The 17,959-nt window shown below is 45.8% G+C and overlaps 3 long non-coding RNA genes across 5 annotated transcripts; all 3 read left to right on the forward strand.

Moving 5' to 3' along the window:
- Positions 1-1,677: 1,677 nt before the first annotated feature.
- On the forward strand, positions 1,678-5,279 carry LOC144894459 (uncharacterized). Its single transcript, XR_013625068.1, has 3 exons — positions 1,678-1,746; positions 2,207-4,096; positions 4,179-5,279. It is a non-coding gene; the product is annotated as an uncharacterized LOC144894459 (long non-coding RNA).
- Positions 5,280-9,301: 4,022 nt separating this feature from the next.
- LOC144902148 (uncharacterized) lies at positions 9,302-10,934 on the forward strand. 2 transcript variants are annotated; one of them, XR_013630439.1, is made up of 8 exons: positions 9,302-9,449; positions 9,521-9,592; positions 9,675-9,761; positions 9,851-9,998; positions 10,058-10,167; positions 10,296-10,450; positions 10,549-10,755; positions 10,832-10,934. It is a non-coding gene; the product is annotated as an uncharacterized LOC144902148 (long non-coding RNA). The 2 variants fall into 2 exon arrangements; XR_013630438.1 differs by lacking the exons at positions 10,296-10,450; positions 10,549-10,755; positions 10,832-10,934 and having other exon boundaries at positions 10,058-10,204.
- A 129-nt stretch (positions 10,935-11,063) lies between these two features.
- LOC144894455 (uncharacterized) lies at positions 11,064-15,620 on the forward strand. Of its 2 annotated transcripts, none has more exons than XR_013625057.1 (4): positions 11,064-11,132; positions 11,593-13,482; positions 13,565-14,811; positions 14,860-15,620. It is a non-coding gene; the product is annotated as an uncharacterized LOC144894455 (long non-coding RNA). The 2 variants fall into 2 exon arrangements; XR_013625058.1 differs by having other exon boundaries at positions 13,565-14,791.
- Positions 15,621-17,959: the final 2,339 nt, after the last annotated feature.

Raw genomic sequence — 17,959 nt, forward strand, 5'->3', positions numbered from 1 at the left:
GAACAAAGCCGTTCCATCTGTGGGACTTTTGTTTGTCTTCATCGAACAAGCAGATGGTTTACCAGTAAGTGAGTCGAGGAGTTACTGAGGAGGCATGATCTGTGTTTTATTATGACCCATGTGGCGTGTCAACAGGTGGAAAAGAGTGGAAAAGAGCCAAAAGTGGGAGCGGATATGCTTCTTGGAAAAACATCCCACAAAACTACTGTGAGACTACTAAGCGTGGCAACTAGCCAAATAATAACCAGGGTATTGGCATCCGGGACTAACACGTCCATCTTTGCTGTAGGTGTGTGATCGCACGACATCACCTCAGTGGAATGAGGCGTTCTGCTTCCTGGTTCATGACCCTAGAGAAGAGAATGTTGTTGTCAAGGTAAGTTAACAATATTATTTTTAGTATTTCCACCATGTGATATCAACAAACTTGACTTGTATTACTACCTTTACACTTTGTTTCTCCAGCTCTCTCACAGCTGGACGTTGCCCATGGGTTCCTTAGTCGTCCCAATCAGAGAGCTGCTCTCGGAACCAGAACTGGTCCTGGATCAGTGGTTCCATCTGGATGGCGCCTCCCCAGAGAGTCAGATTCTTCTTCGAGCTGAACTCAAGGTAGGCGATCTCTCATTCTAGTCTTAACTCGCACCAGACTTCACATGCAATTGTTGCAGATGCTGATTCCGAGCAAATGTCCTCGTGGTGATCATGAGGCTAAATTCACTTCCAAAGACTCCGACCGCTCGACTGAGCAGCAGAAACGGGAGGCAGATGTGATGCAAAAGTGAGCGCTGCGTATATCCAAGCACACTAGTCTCAGGTCTTATTTGGTTTTCATGCTACATTGGGTTCTTAGGTCAAGTTTGGTGGACACTCCGGTAGAAACTCTTTTCTATGTCTTATCCTCACTAGGGTTGGGGTATGCTGGAGCCTGATTTGGGGCGAGAGGCGGGGTACACCCTGGACCGGTGGCCAGCCAATCCCAGGGCACATACAGTGCATCCGGAAAGTATTCACAGCGCTTCACTTTTTCCACATTTTGTCAAGTTACAGCCTCATTCCAAATTGTATTAATTTAATCTCTTACCTCAAAATACTCCACTCCACTAATGAACTGCACTAATGAATACAGATATTCTTGCTGCCACATGAATTACATGTGCAGCATTTTTGGTAGGTTGAGCGTTGTTGCGCTTCCACCTGAATTGGCATCAGCTGTTGGGGCTCGATTGCGAGGCGGTGCCAGGGTTATTGATGGGTCTTGGCGTCACCGGGGCGCTCATTGTTCCTTGCTGTTCACCTGTCGAGGCTGTGTTGGCGCGCTCCGGTGGCGGGCTCTGGTCTGTCGTGCCATCAGCAGCGTATGTGAAAGGTAGGCATAAAATTACTGGGCGTGTACCGGTGACGGTGCATCATGTGACCGCAGCCATGGTTGTTTTAATTTGCAGCGGGGTTGGTTGTTGAGGACCTGGCGTGCATTTTGGAGGGCTTGCAGGAAGTGCAGTGTCAGCCTCTTGAGGCTAGGATTGCACTGGCTGTGTGTTAAGCTACCTTTGCTCCGGTAAGCTGCCGATGCTTTAAACAAGCAGAAAGCTAACTTTAGCACCACATGTTGTCTGTCTCAAAGTTAAATGATCTGGTTAGATAATTAATTTTCTTTTTTGTGGTTAGCACAGAGAGGTTGTCACGTTCCGGCTTGGGAGCTTTACGGCACGACCCCAGGATGCAGAGATGAGGACCCAATAGCAGGTAAAAAGGCATTTATTGTTGATACTATGCAGCAGACCAACGCACTAGCATGTTCAACAGAGAAAACAACATCAATGACCCAACAAAGAAAGGAGCGCGCACCTGAACCAAATAGGCATCACAAATAATGAGAAACAGGTGCGGGAGATAATGGACATCAACTGAAAACACAGCAGAGCAACACAGGAAGGAAATACAAAACAAGGGCATGAACGAGGAACTGAGGAAAACTAAGAGCTGTCACAAGGGGGTGACAGACGTTAAACTATTTGTTGGCAAATTCAGGTTCAACATTCAGTGTGTGTGTGTAAAATGTTGCAGATTGAATAGTTTAACAGGCTAACACACATAATATTGTTTGAAGCAATGTCGGTGTGTTCTGTTGTACTTTGCTAGCTCTGACAGAGGTTTAAACTTCAAAAGTGGTGCCCTGTCTAATATTTTGTGTATGTGTTTTCAGGTTGCTGCAACGAACGTGACTCGGCACTGTAAGTTCTGTTCAGCTTTTTTTTTTACCACTAGAACATCTATTTAAACACTGTAGATTGCAGCACAACCACTTTTCAAAAATGAGCCCCCTCCCATGCCTCCATGATGATTGCATGTGCACATTTCAGACACTTGGTGCACTGAGTAGTCACCTGTCAAGATATCATACTTAATTGTGACTTTTTAGTGTCCTTTATGCACATCTGAGCAACCATTTTCAGTCTGTACTCCTCAGTCACATAAGATCACACTTAAAAAAGAACGAGACAGAGGTATAGTATATAAAATAATTATCTAACCAGATCATTTAACTTTTAAATAGACACAACACATGGTGCTAGAGTTAGCACAAATGTCTACTCTTCATTGAACGCCATAAAAGTAGAGTGCACCAAGGGAGTCTTGCATCAGACTTTTCTAGTGACATTGTCTTTGAGCATACTCACAATCAACATGCTTTCGGCTGGCTATATTTTCCTAATAACACGGTATCTATAGACATTAACTGTAGATACTGTACAAGGTGAGCTGATCCAAGAGCAGCCCCAGTCCTGTTTTTGTGAATGATTATATTTTGTTGTTGTTGACATGTGCTGGCAATTTGCTCCTCATGTGCTGGAATGTTGTTGACAAATGGTATGACGTTATTGTACATTTTTAGCGCGCGCGCTTTTATTTTGAATTTCTTTCAAACCCCGCCGACGGCAGCAGTGCGCTTTCGTCACTGGTGAGTAGCATGTCTTTATCTCTATCATGTAATATTCTCGTATTAAACCAACATTACCACAGACGTATTGTGAGCTAAGCCAATGGTAAATTTGCAAAAGTGCCTGTTTGAACTGTGCTAATGTTCTAGCTAACAAGTGTTTTGGCTAACCTTCTAGCTAACAAATGGTTTAGCTAACGTTTATAGTTAGTTAAACCTGGTTTAGTTAGTTAAATAAACAAAGGTGCAGTAGTACTATGGTGCCAGATATTGACCCCAGTCATTTAAGTAGGGACATTTTTTTTGGTCTTGTTTATGATAGTGTTACTCAACAGCTTGATGTGTTGCTTTCAGGGATTCAATGAGTTTAATTATCATCTCATCAGTTGATGTGTGTGAGTGCATATGTCATAACTTAGAAGAGAGTTAGGAGTCTTAGGAGAGAAAAAGTCACCCATTGTTGAACATCTATGCTGGCTGTACAGTCATAGCTAGTATATAGTTTGTGCTAAAATTGTGAATTTGACCTGAAATTGTATTTTACAGTTGGTGGGTGAATGTTGACCACAAAGCATTTACCTGTGCAAAAACAATAATTATAGGAAGTGTCCCTTGTTAACTTCTCTCAACCATTGTCTTCCTGTCCCATTTAGAATTGTCCAGATCACACTGCCAGAAAGTGTTCTTTGCCACGCGAGTCATTGAAATGTATTAGTTTGCCACATTTGCACAATGTACATGTTGTCAGTTTGTGCTCATCTGTCATTTTCAGTTCTGATATTACTGCACTTGCAAGCTCAAATTGTAGTAGGCCATGTGACGTGCATGATGACCACTAGTTGGCGGTACATACCAAGTAGAAACAGCAGTAGATTACAGTGACCCCTATTTTTGTATTTATATATCTATAAATATATAATATAATTATATATATTTTTGTATTAACCACAAGTGATGATCCCCCGTTGACAACCAGGGTTAGGGTCCGGGGTTGGAGTCAGGGGTTAGGATGAACTGAAGTGTTTGTGCTGTCTTCTACAGGCTGGATGAAGGCCAGCCTTGCTAGCGCTCTCCACTCACACCAGGCCTGTGGGGCAAAAACAGTATCTGCAGCTTCAACTCTGGGTTCTTCTCCCCGTCTTAACCAATGGAAGGGTTAGGATGCACTGAAATGTTCATGCTGTCTTCTCCTGACAATAGTCACAAGTTAGCAAAGGTGGGGTGTTTGTGCTTCCAGGTTCTTCTGTTGATCCCGAAGGACAACACCAGTTTTTCCACCTTTGTGGGAACGATTGCGTTGGCAAGAAGATCCTTGGCATTCCTGAAGGTGTCCCCCGGAAAGCTGTCCACCTGCAGGTCTGGGAAGTCATTTGGTGGAAACTGGAATCTCCCAGGATGACGAATCTCTTCCGCACGGCAAGTTGCCAATCAACCATTTTCCTGGTGGTGTGCCGATGACGCTGGACCAGTTGCTTTTGGCTCCCGCCGATTGAGCCGGACATAGAGCTGTCGAAGCTGATGTCCGCCAGTATATCTTCCCATTGGCCTTTTTCCGCAGGTGACTCCCTTGGTGGCGTAAGTAGTGGGGCGTCGTCAAGCAAATTCTGACTCCCAACAGCAAAGGGCCTATGTGGTCCGAGTTGGTAGGGGACCGGGGGGTAACCGATTCCCCTCGCGCCATCTGATCCAAGAGCAGGGACAGCTGGTCACCGTAATCGTCGGATTCCTCTCCCGGTGGCTGACCTTGGTCGAGGTTTTTCTCTTTCCTCGTGCGTTTGCGCTGGGTGCTGACCCAGGGGGTAGCGCTGGAGTCTCAGGGGTTTTGTCCTTCGGCGGTAAGGATGTTTTGCAGGTCTTGCAGGTCTTGGGATGAGGATACCTCTGGTTCTGTTTGGATACCGGCATCCAGGCAGGCCCCGGCAACTGTTGGATCGAGCCGAGAACGAAGAGAAGTGGTTGGGATGGATGGCCTTCCGGCGTCCCAGAGGTGGAGGGTTCCCAGAGGTGGAGGGTTCCTCCAAATCTTGTTCCAATCCTTGGATGTCAGGGTTTGTCGGTGGCGGATCTTCGTTTTGTGCGGGTGGTTTTACAGGTTCATATTCCTGGATTCTATTTTTCAATTTCTCTAGGGTTCTCAACGGAAAGCGAATTCTGACTCCCAACGCCGAAGGGCCTCTGTGGCCTGGGTTGGTGGGGGAGTGGGGGGAACCGATTCCCCTCGCGCCATCAGATCCAAGAGCAGGGACAGCTGGTCACCGTAATCGTCGGATTCCTCTCCCGGTGGCTGACCTTGGTCGAGGTTTTTCTCTTTACTCGTGCGGTAGCGCTGGAGTCTCAGGGGTTTTGTCCTTCGGCGGTAAGGATGTTTTGCAGGTCTTGGGATAAGGATTTACAGGTTTTACAGGTTTTACAGGTTTTACAGGTTTCACAGGTTTTCACAGGTTTTCACAGGTTTTCACAGGTTTTCACAGGTTTTCACAGGTTTCACAGGTTTCACAGGTTTCACTTTCTTAGGGTTCTCAACGGAAAGCGAATTCTGACTCCCAACGCCGAAGGGCCTCTGTGGCCCGGGTTGGTGGGGGAGTGGGGGGAACCAATTCCCCTCGCGCCATCAGATCCAAGAGCAGGGACAGCTGGTCACCGTAATGGTCGGATTCCTCTCCCGGTGGCTGACCTTGGTCGAGGTTTTTCTCTTTACTCGTGCGGTAGCGCTGGAGTCTCAGGGGTTTTGTCCTTCGGCGGTAAGCATGTTTTGCAGGTCTTGGGATGAGGTTTTACAGGTTTTACAGGTTCATATTCCTGGATTCTATTTTTCAATTTCTTAGGGTTCTCAACAGAAAGCGAATTCTGACTCCCAACGCCGAAGGGCCTCTGTGGCCCGGGTTGGTGGGGGAGTGGGGGGAACCGATTCCCCTCGCGCCATCAGATCCAAGAGCAGGGACAGCTGGTCACCGTAATCGCCGGATTCCTCTCCCGGTGGCTGACCTTGGTCAAGGTTTTTCTCTTTCCTCGTGCGTTTGCGCTGGGTGCTGACCCAGGGGGTAGCGCTGGAGTCTCAGGGGTTTTGTCCTTTGGCGGTAAGGATGTTTTGCAGGTCTTGGGATGGAATGAGGGCACCCAAGTTTGTTTGGCTTGGGGGTCTCAACGGAAAGCTTGCAGCTGAATTTGTGTAGGCAGAAGTCGGTTCTATGTTTATACGACCTTTCGTTGGGGAGTTACTGGCGAAAAACGTCGCCCATTGAGATTGCATTGTTGGAAGCAGCAGTCCATTAAAGTGACCACGAGATGGTGGTATTTACCGAGTAGAATAGCATTACTTTAAAGTGACCCCTAGTTGGCAGTACATAGCAAGTAGAAATAGCAGCCTCCCCCCTCCCTCACCCCCTGCCTTCCTCATTTGGGCCCAGCCTTCCACACCCCAGTCCCCGAGCCCCCCAGCCTTCTACATTTAGGCCCAGCCTCCCCCGTCCCACACCCCAGCCCCCCACTCCCTCGCCCCAGCCCCCCCAGCCTTCTTACACTTGTGCCCAACCTGTGGAGGGCAGTAATACGCCTTGGAGCGTTGAAACAAAAGAGGAAGAAGACAGACTGGCAGAGAATGGTGGTATCAACGGACCAGCTAACCGAAGGAAACATGAGTAGTCTGCGCTGCGCCGTTGGGTAAGTAGTCAACATAGATCTCGTTTGAATGTTTGGGTTAGGGTTTTAGGGCTATGGTTGGAGGAGGGTTTTAGGGCCGAGTTAGGGCTGGCTAGGGCGAGTTGGGGCCAGGGCTCTTTAGGGCTGGCTAGGGCGAGTTAGGGCGAGTTGGGGCCAGGGCTGGCTAGGGCGAGTTGGGGCTAGGGCGAGTTGGGGCCAGGGCTGGCTAGGGCGAGTTGGGGCTAGGGCGAGTTGGGGCCAGGGCTGGCTAGGGCGAGTTGGGGCCAGGGCTCTTTAGGGCTGGCTAGGGCTCGTTAGGGCCAGATATAAATTTGACCATCCATTTAACAGAATACTGAAGGATGTTGACGCTCAAGAATTTGGTCCCAACAGCTTAGACAAGGTAAGATTACAGTACAGCTGTTGAATGACACCAGCATGGTTTAGTTATTCATTCATTTTCTATGTCTCTTATCCTCACTAGGGTGGGGGTATGCTGGAGCCTGATTTGGGGCGAGAGGCGGGGTACACCCTGGACCGGTGGCCAGCCAATCCCAGGGCACATACAGCGCATCCGGAAAGTATTCACAGCGCTTCACTTTTTCCACATTTTGTCAAGTTACAGCCTCATTCCCAATTGTATTAATTTAATCTCTTAGCTCAAAATACTCCATTATGACAATGTGAAAAAGGTTATTATATTTCCAAATCATGTCCAATCAACTGAATTTACTGCAGGTGGACTCCAATTGAGTGTATAGTAGACACCAAAAGTCCAGAAGGAGGCGACTGGCACACTAGTGTGGGAAGTCCATACCTGCATGAGGAAAGTGGAAGTCAAAAAATAATCATTCTAATAATACGATTCCCAATTAAGGGAATAAATCCCAGGTCTTTGGTTTAGTTATGAAATGTTGAATTAATTTCACAGGTACCTCAACCTGTGGCTGTGTTGCGTTTTTGTGCACCGTCATCTGGAAGTAAATACAGCTTTAGTACAAATGCAGTGAAGCTGTTCTGGTTTGAAATAATGTTTTGTAGAAGATGTGTTAAGATCATTTCATTCAAAGAAGGCCATCTTAAAAAAAATACTACACAATCATATTAGAAAAGTGGTGTAGGTGGTAGCTTAAATCATGTAAATATTACTTATAAATTGCTCCAAATAAAGTCAGGGAAAACTAGTTAAACAATCCTGAAAAGCGAGTACATTTATATGGATTTTGAAGTAGATTCAAAGGTAGTTTGGGGTCAAATTTACTAGCAAAGAGTACCTCTTTCATTCAAAAAAAGTAAATTTGACCAGAGTATTTCCCAAGGAAAAGTTGCTTGGGAATTGTGCGTGCAAATTGTTACCTAGCTTTTCTCAAGTAAATGGCACTCCAAATTTTTTTTCAGTGTACTGCCCAGTGGACCGCGACCTCCTCCAGCTGTTTTTGGGAGTTCTTTTGTCTCTGGACTGCTCCATGGTATGCCTTCTGCCCCCATCGCCTTGCTTTTCCTTTTTTGGACTGCACTAATGAATACAGATATTCTGGCTGCCACATGAATTACATGTGCAGCATTCTCCATCCATTTAACAGAATACTGAAGGATGTTGACGCTCAAGAATTTGGTCCCAACAGCTTAGACAAGGTAAGATTACAGTACAGCTGTTGAATGACACCAACATGGTTTAGGTTATTCTATGCTTTACAGTGTCAAAACCTTTTTTCAAGTCGAAGATTGGTTTGAAATTGGAAACGGACAAGGATCTACGTTCTTATATATTGAATGACAGCTGATGCCTTCCATACACAAGGAAAAACTGCCGCAGAAATTGAGAGAGTGAGATTTGTGGTTACAGGAGTTATTGATGTACAATTGAGTTCTTTCAACATAAAAGTATCAATGCCCAATCTGCATCTTTTGTTTTAGAATATTTAATCCTTAATCCATTTGTAGAAAGCTTGCTGGCCACAGTAAAGTAGCAACTCGTCACATTATGAATACATGTACCAGATGATAAATGATGAGTTTTGTTGCTCCATCAGGTTACATCTGGAGGTGTTTGATAAAGACATGGACATGAAGGATGACTTTATGGGAAGGTACTGCTTCCAGTACACATTAGTAGTGTTGTTATTATCGATACTGTCACATACTGCAACTGCTTGATAATACTGCTTACTACCTCCAGCGCAGCGATGCCAGTATTGAGAAGAGCACCGCCATCCTCCTTTATCTACACTTTATTGTCCGATTCACAAGAAAAATTATGTCACACACTTACAGTATATTAAAGACAGGTTGTAGAATTTGATATGGTTGGAATCATTTAGAACATTCATGTAGAACGCAAATGATATTAAATATATATGTATAAATATCAAATATTGCAGTGTAAATAAATAAAAATAAACATGAATTAGAGAAAAGAAATCCATTCCATTATCAAGTGGTTGAAATAATTGTCATGTTTCTCAACATGCAGGCTGAAGGTCAAACTGAAGGACATAATTGATTCTCAGTACACGGATCAGGTATGGAAACGGCTTATATTATTGTCATTGAATTGTTCAAGCATTCAAAGGATTGTGTGTGTTTTATGTATCAGTGTATCAGTACACGCTCAGTGATGTCAAGTCAGGTCGCGTTCACCTGATCCTGGAATGGCTTCCAACAGCCTCGGAGGCAGACCAACTGGATAAGGGGGGTGCTTCCAGAAGAAGAAAAAGCGTACTAATGCTTCATTCAACTATAAAAAATACTAATATCGAACCATTCTCTTCAGATTCTCAAGTTCTACTCCAGGCAGTCCTACCAGAACAAAGCCGTTCCATCTGTGGGACTTTTGTTTGTCTTCATCGAACAAGCAGATGGTTTACCAGTAAGTGAGTCGAGGAGGTACTGAGGAGGCATGATCTGTGTTTTATTATGACCCATGTGGCGTGTCAACAGGTGGAAAAGAGTGGAAAAGAGCCAAAAGTGGGAGCGGATATGCTTCTTGGAAAAACATCCCACAAAACTACTGTGAGACTACTAAGCGTGGCAACTAGCCAAATAATAACCAGGGTATTGGCATCCGGGACTAACACGTCCATCTTTGCTGTAGGTGTGTGATCGCACGACATCACCTCAGTGGAATGAGGCGTTCTGCTTCCTGGTTCATGACCCTAGAGAAGAGAATGTTGTTGTCAAGGTAAGTTAACAATATTATTTTTAGTATTTCCACCATGTGATATCAACAAACTTGACTTGTATTACTACCTTTACACTTTGTTTCTCCAGCTCTCTCACAGCTGGACGTTGCCCATGGGTTCCTTAGTCGTCCCAATCAGAGAGCTGCTCTCGGGAACCAGAACTGGTCCTGGATCAGTGGTTCCATCTGGATGGCGCCTCCCCAGAGAGTCAGATTCTTCTTCGAGCTGAACTCAAGGTAGGCGATCTCTCATTCTAGTCTTAACTCGCACCAGACTTCACATGCAATTGTTGCAGATGCTGATTCCGAGCAAATGTCCTCGTGGTGATCATGAGGCTAAATTCACTTCCAAAGACTCCGACCGCTCGACTGAGCAGCAGAAACGGGAGGCAGATGTGATGCAAAAGTGAGCGCTGCGTATATCCAAGCACACTAGTCTCAGGTCTTATTTGGTTTTCATGCTACATTGGGTTCTTAGGTCAAGTTTGGTGGACACTCCGGTAGAAACTCTTTTCTATGTCTTATCCTCACTAGGGTTGGGGTATGCTGGAGCCTGATTTGGGGCGAGAGGCGGGGTACACCCTGGACCGGTGGCCAGCCAATCCCAGGGCACATACAGTGCATCCGGAAAGTATTCACAGCGCTTCACTTTTTCCACATTTTGTCAAGTTACAGCCTCATTCCAAATTGTATTAATTTAATCTCTTACCTCAAAATACTCCACTCCACTAATGAACTGCACTAATGAATACAGATATTCTTGCTGCCACATGAATTACATGTGCAGCATTTTTGGTAGGTTGAGCGTTGTTGCGCTTCCACCTGAATTGGCATCAGCTGTTGGGGCTCGATTGCGAGGCGGTGCCAGGGTTATTGATGGGTCTTGGCGTCACCGGGGCGCTCATTGTTCCTTGCTGTTCACCTGTCGAGGCTGTGTTGGCGCGCTCCGGTGGCGGGCTCTGGTCTGTCGTGCCATCAGCAGCGTATGTGAAAGGTAGGCATAAAATTACTGGGCGTGTACCGGTGACGGTGCATCATGTGACCGCAGCCATGGTTGTTTTAATTTGCAGCGGGGTTGGTTGTTGAGGACCTGGCGTGCATTTTGGAGGGCTTGCAGGAAGTGCAGTGTCAGCCTCTTGAGGCTAGGATTGCACTGGCTGTGTGTTAAGCTACCTTTGCTCCGGTAAGCTGCCGATGCTTTAAACAAGCAGAAAGCTAACTTTAGCACCACATGTTGTCTGTCTCAAAGTTAAATGATCTGGTTAGATAATTAATTTTCTTTTTTGTGGTTAGCACAGAGAGGTTGTCACGTTCCGGCTTGGGAGCTTTACGGCACGACCCCAGGATGCAGAGATGAGGACCCAATAGCAGGTAAAAAGGCATTTATTGTTGATACTATGCAGCAGACCAACGCACTAGCATGTTCAACAGAGAAAACAACATCAATGACCCAACAAAGAAAGGAGCGCGCACCTGAACCAAATAGGCATCACAAATAATGAGAAACAGGTGCGGGAGATAATGGACATCAACTGAAAACACAGCAGAGCAACACAGGAAGGAAATACAAAACAAGGGCATGAACGAGGAACTGAGGAAAACTAAGAGCTGTCACAAGGGGGTGACAGACGTTAAACTATTTGTTGGCAAATTCAGGTTCAACATTCAGTGTGTGTGTGTAAAATGTTGCAGATTGAATAGTTTAACAGGCTAACACACATAATATTGTTTGAAGCAATGTCGGTGTGTTCTGTTGTACTTTGCTAGCTCTGACAGAGGTTTAAACTTCAAAAGTGGTGCCCTGTCTAATATTTTGTGTATGTGTTTTCAGGTTGCTGCAACGAACGTGACTCGGCACTGTAAGTTCTGTTCAGCTTTTTTTTTTACCACTAGAACATCTATTTAAACACTGTAGATTGCAGCACAACCACTTTTCAAAAATGAGCCCCCTCCCATGCCTCCATGATGATTGCATGTGCACATTTCAGACACTTGGTGCACTGAGTAGTCACCTGTCAAGATATCATACTTAATTGTGACTTTTTAGTGTCCTTTATGCACATCTGAGCAACCATTTTCAGTCTGTACTCCTCAGTCACATAAGATCACACTTAAAAAAGAACGAGACAGAGGTATAGTATATAAAATAATTATCTAACCAGATCATTTAACTTTTAAATAGACACAACACATGGTGCTAGAGTTAGCACAAATGTCTACTCTTCATTGAACGCCATAAAAGTAGAGTGCACCAAGGGAGTCTTGCATCAGACTTTTCTAGTGACATTGTCTTTGAGCATACTCACAATCAACATGCTTTCGGCTGGCTATATTTTCCTAATAACACGGTATCTATAGACATTAACTGTAGATACTGTACAAGGTGAGCTGATCCAAGAGCAGCCCCAGTCCTGTTTTTGTGAATGATTATATTTTGTTGTTGTTGACATGTGCTGGCAATTTGCTCCTCATGTGCTGGAATGTTGTTGACAAATGGTATGACGTTATTGTACATTTTTAGCGCGCGCGCTTTTATTTTGAATTTCTTTCAAACCCCGCCGACGGCAGCAGTGCGCTTTCGTCACTGGTGAGTAGCATGTCTTTATCTCTATCATGTAATATTCTCGTATTAAACCAACATTACCACAGACGTATTGTGAGCTAAGCCAATGGTAAATTTGCAAAAGTGCCTGTTTGAACTGTGCTAATGTTCTAGCTAACAAGTGTTTTGGCTAACCTTCTAGCTAACAAATGGTTTAGCTAACGTTTATAGTTAGTTAAACCTGGTTTAGTTAGTTAAATAAACAAAGGTGCAGTAGTACTATGGTGCCAGATATTGACCCCAGTCATTTAAGTAGGGACATTTTTTTTGGTCTTGTTTATGATAGTGTTACTCAACAGCTTGATGTGTTGCTTTCAGGGATTCAATGAGTTTAATTATCATCTCATCAGTTGATGTGTGTGAGTGCATATGTCATAACTTAGAAGAGAGTTAGGAGTCTTAGGAGAGAAAAAGTCACCCATTGTTGAACATCTATGCTGGCTGTACAGTCATAGCTAGTATATAGTTTGTGCTAAAATTGTGAATTTGACCTGAAATTGTATTTTACAGTTGGTGGGTGAATGTTGACCACAAAGCATTTACCTGTGCAAAAACAATAATTATAGGAAGTGTCCCTTGTTAACTTCTCTCAACCATTGTCTTCCTGTCCCATTTAGAATTGTCCAGATCACACTGCCAGAAAGTGTTCTTTGCCACGCGAGTCATTGAAATGTATTAGTTTGCCACATTTGCACAATGTACATGTTGTCAGTTTGTGCTCATCTGTCATTTTCAGTTCTGATATTACTGCACTTGCAAGCTCAAATTGTAGTAGGCCATGTGACGTGCATGATGACCACTAGTTGGCGGTACATACCAAGTAGAAACAGCAGTAGATTACAGTGACCCCTATTTTTGTATTTATATATCTATAAATATATAATATAATTATATATATTTTTGTATTAACCACAAGTGATGATCCCCCGTTGACAACCAGGGTTAGGGTCCGGGGTTGGAGTCAGGGGTTAGGATGAACTGAAGTGTTTGTGCTGTCTTCTACAGGCTGGATGAAGGCCAGCCTTGCTAGCGCTCTCCACTCACACCAGGCCTGTGGGGCAAAAACAGTATCTGCAGCTTCAACTCTGGGTTCTTCTCCCCGTCTTAACCAATGGAAGGGTTAGGATGCACTGAAATGTTCATGCTGTCTTCTCCTGACAATAGTCACAAGTTAGCAAAGGTGGGGTGTTTGTGCTTCCAGGTTCTTCTGTTGATCCCGAAGGACAACACCAGTTTTTCCACCTTTGTGGGAACGATTGCGTTGGCAAGAAGATCCTTGGCATTCCTGAAGGTGTCCCCCGGAAAGCTGTCCACCTGCAGGTCTGGGAAGTCATTTGGTGGAAACTGGAATCTCCCAGGATGACGAATCTCTTCCGCACGGCAAGTTGCCAATCAACCATTTTCCTGGTGGTGTGCCGATGACGCTGGACCAGTTGCTTTTGGCTCCCGCCGATTGAGCCGGACATAGAACTGTCGAAGCTGATGTCCGCCAGTATATCTTCCCATTGGCCTTTTTCCGCAGGTGACTCCCTTGGTGGCGTAAGTAGTGGGGCGTCGTCAAGCAAATTCTGACTCCCAACAGCAAAGGGCCTATGTGGTCCGAGTTGGTAGGGGACCGGGGGGTAACCGATTCCCCTCGCGCCATCTGATCCAAGAGCAGGGACAGCTGGTCACCGTAATCGTCGGATTCCTCTCCCGGTGGCTGACCTTGGTCGAGGTTTTTCTCTTTCCTCGTGCGTTTGCGCTGGGTGCTGACCCAGGGGGTAGCGCTGGAGTCTCAGGGGTTTTGTCCTTCGGCGGTAAGGATGTTTTGCAGGTCTTGCAGGTCTTGGGATGAGGATACCTCTGGTTCTGTTTGGATACCGGCATCCAGGCAGGCCCCGGCAACTGTTGGATCGAGCCGAGAACGAAGAGAAGTGGTTGGGATGGATGGCCTTCCGGCGTCCCAGAGGTGGAGGGTTCCCAGAGGTGGAGGGTTCCTCCAAATCTTGTTCCAATCCTTGGATGTCAGGGTTTGTCGGTGGCGGATCTTCGTTTTGTGCGGGTGGTTTTACAGGTTCATATTCCTGGATTCTATTTTTCAATTTCTCTAGGGTTCTCAACGGAAAGCGAATTCTGACTCCCAACGCCGAAGGGCCTCTGTGGCCTGGGTTGGTGGGGGAGTGGGGGGAACCGATTCCCCTCGCGCCATCAGATCCAAGAGCAGGGACAGCTGGTCACCGTAATCGTCGGATTCCTCTCCCGGTGGCTGACCTTGGTCGAGGTTTTTCTCTTTACTCGTGCGGTAGCGCTGGAGTCTCAGGGGTTTTGTCCTTCGGCGGTAAGGATGTTTTGCAGGTCTTGGGATAAGGATTTACAGGTTTTACAGGTTTTCACAGGTTTTCACAGGTTTTCACAGGTTTTCACAGGTTTTCACAGGTTTTCACAGGTTTTCACAGGTTTTCACAGGTTTTCACAGGTTTTCACAGGTTTTCACAGGTTTCACAGGTTTCACAGGTTTCACTTTCTTAGGGTTCTCAACGGAAAGCGAATTCTGACTCCCAACGCCGAAGGGCCTCTGTGGCCCGGGTTGGTGGGGGAGTGGGGGGAACCAATTCCCCTCGCGCCATCAGATCCAAGAGCAGGGACAGCTGGTCACCGTAATGGTCGGATTCCTCTCCCGGTGGCTGACCTTGGTCGAGGTTTTTCTCTTTACTCGTGCGGTAGCGCTGGAGTCTCAGGGGTTTTGTCCTTCGGCGGTAAGCATGTTTTGCAGGTCTTGGGATGAGGTTTTACAGGTTTTACAGGTTCATATTCCTGGATTCTATTTTTCAATTTCTTAGGGTTCTCAACAGAAAGCGAATTCTGACTCCCAACGCCGAAGGGCCTCTGTGGCCCGGGTTGGTGGGGGAGTGGGGGGAACCGATTCCCCTCGCGCCATCAGATCCAAGAGCAGGGACAGCTGGTCACCGTAATCGCCGGATTCCTCTCCCGGTGGCTGACCTTGGTCAAGGTTTTTCTCTTTCCTCGTGCGTTTGCGCTGGGTGCTGACCCAGGGGGTAGCGCTGGAGTCTCAGGGGTTTTGTCCTTTGGCGGTAAGGATGTTTTGCAGGTCTTGGGATGGAATGAGGGCACCCAAGTTTGTTTGGCTTGGGGGTCTCAACGGAAAGCTTGCAGCTGAATTTGTGTAGGCAGAAGTCGGTTCTATGTTTATACGACCTTTCGTTGGGGAGTTACTGGCGAAAAACGTCGCCCATTGAGATTGCATTGTTGGAAGCAGCAGTCCATTAAAGTGACCACGAGATGGTGGTATTTACCGAGTAGAATAGCATTACTTTAAAGTGACCCCTAGTTGGCAGTACATAGCAAGTAGAAATAGCAGCCTCCCCCCTCCCTCACCCCCTGCCTTCCTCATTTGGGCCCAGCCTTCCACACCCCAGTCCCCGAGCCCCCCAGCCTTCTACATTTAGGCCCAGCCTCCCCCGTCCCACACCCCAGCCCCCCACTCCCTCGCCCCAGCCCCCCCAGCCTTCTTACACTTGTGCCCAACCTGTGGAGGGCAGTAATACGCCTTGGAGCGTTGAAACAAAAGAGGAAGAAGACAGACTGGCAGAGAATGGTGGTATCAACGGACCAGCTAACCGAAGGAAACATGAGTAGTCTGCGCTGCGCCGTTGGGTAAGTAGTCAACATAGATCTCGTTTGAATGTTTGGGTTAGGGTTTTAGGGCTATGGTTGGAGGAGGGTTTTAGGGCCGAGTTAGGGCTGGCTAGGGCGAGTTGGGGCCAGGGCTCTTTAGGGCTGGCTAGGGCGAGTTAGGGCGAGTTGGGGCCAGGGCTGGCTAGGGCGAGTTGGGGCTAGGGCGAGTTGGGGCCAGGGCTGGCTAGGGCGAGTTGGGGCCAGGGCTCTTTAGGGCTGGCTAGGGCTCGTTAGGGCCAGATATAAATTTGACCATCCATTTAACAGAATACTGAAGGATGTTGACGCTCAAGAATTTGGTCCCAACAGCTTAGACAAGGTAAGATTACAGTACAGCTGTTGAATGACACCAACATGGTTTAGTTATTCATTCATTTTCTATGTCTCTTATCCTCACTAGGGTGGGGGTATGCTGGAGCCTGATTTGGGGCGAGAGGCGGGGTACACCCTGGACCGGTGGCCAGCCAATCCCAGGGCACATACAGCGCATCCGGAAAGTATTCACAGCGCTTCACTTTTTCCACATTTTGTCAAGTTACAGCCTCATTCCCAATTGTATTAATTTAATCTCTTAGCTCAAAATACTCCATTATGACAATGTGAAAAAGGTTATTATATTTCCAAATCATGTCCAATCAACTGAATTTACTGCAGGTGGACTCCAACTGAGTGTATAGTAGACACCAAAAGTCCAGAAGGAGGCGACTGGCACACTAGTGTGGGAAGTCCATACCTGCATGAGGAAAGTGGAAGTCAAAAAATAATCATTCTAATAATACGATTCCCAATTAAGGGAATAAATCCCAGGTCTTTGGTTTAGTTATGAAATGTTGAATTAATTTCACAGGTACCTCAACCTGTGGCTGTGTTGCGTTTTTGTGCACCGTCATCTGGAAGTAAATACAGCTTTAGTACAAATGCAGTGAAGCTGTTCTGGTTTGAAATAATGTTTTGTAGAAGATGTGTTAAGATCATTTCATTCAAAGAAGGCCATCTTAAAAAATACTACACAATCATATTCAAATAAAGTCAGGGAAAACTAGTTAAACAATCCTGAAAAGCGAGTACATTTATATGGATTTTGAAGTAGATTCAAAGGTAGTTTGGGGTCAAATTTACTAGCAAAGAGTACCTTTTTCATTCAAAAAAAGTAAATTTGACCAGAGTATTTCCCAAGGAAAAGTTGCTTGGGAATTGTGCGTGCAAATTGTTACCTAGCTTTTCTCAAGTAAATGGCACTCCAAATTTTTTTTCAGTGTACTGCCCAGTGGACCGCGACCTCCTCCAGCTGTTTTTGGGAGTTCTTTTGTCTCTGGACTGCTCCATGGTATGCCTTCTGCCCCCATCGCCTTGCTTTTCCTTTTTTGGACTGCACTAATGAATACAGATATTCTGGCTGCCACATGAATTACATGTGCAGCATTCTCCATCCATTTAACAGAATACTGAAGGATGTTGACGCTCAAGAATTTGGTCCCAACAGCTTAGACAAGGTAAGATTACAGTACAGCTGTTGAATGACACCAACATGGTTTAGTTATTCATTCATTTTCTATGTCTCTTATCCTCACTAGGGTGGGGGTATGCTGGAGCCTGATTTGGGGCGAGAGGCGGGGTACACCCTGGACCGGTGGCCAGCCAATCCCAGGGCACATACAGTACATCCGGAAAGTATTCACAGCGCTTCACTTTTTCCACATTTTGTCAAGTTACAGCCTCATTCCCAATTGTATTAATTTAATCTCTTACCTCAAAATACTCCATTATGACAATGTGAAAAAGTTTTTTTTTTACTTTTTTGAATTTATTAAAAATAGAAAACAAAAAATCACATTTACATAAGTAGTCACAGCCTTTGCCATGAAGCTCAAAATTGAGCTCAGGTGCATCTTTTTTCCACTGATCATCCTTGAGATCT

The sequence above is a fragment of the Doryrhamphus excisus genome, linkage group LG20 (genome assembly GCF_037039965.1).
Source record: "Doryrhamphus excisus strain RoL-2023G ecotype Guam linkage group LG20, RoL_Dexc_Guam_v1.1, whole genome shotgun sequence".
Lineage (NCBI taxonomy): Eukaryota > Metazoa > Chordata > Actinopteri > Syngnathiformes > Syngnathidae > Doryrhamphus > Doryrhamphus excisus.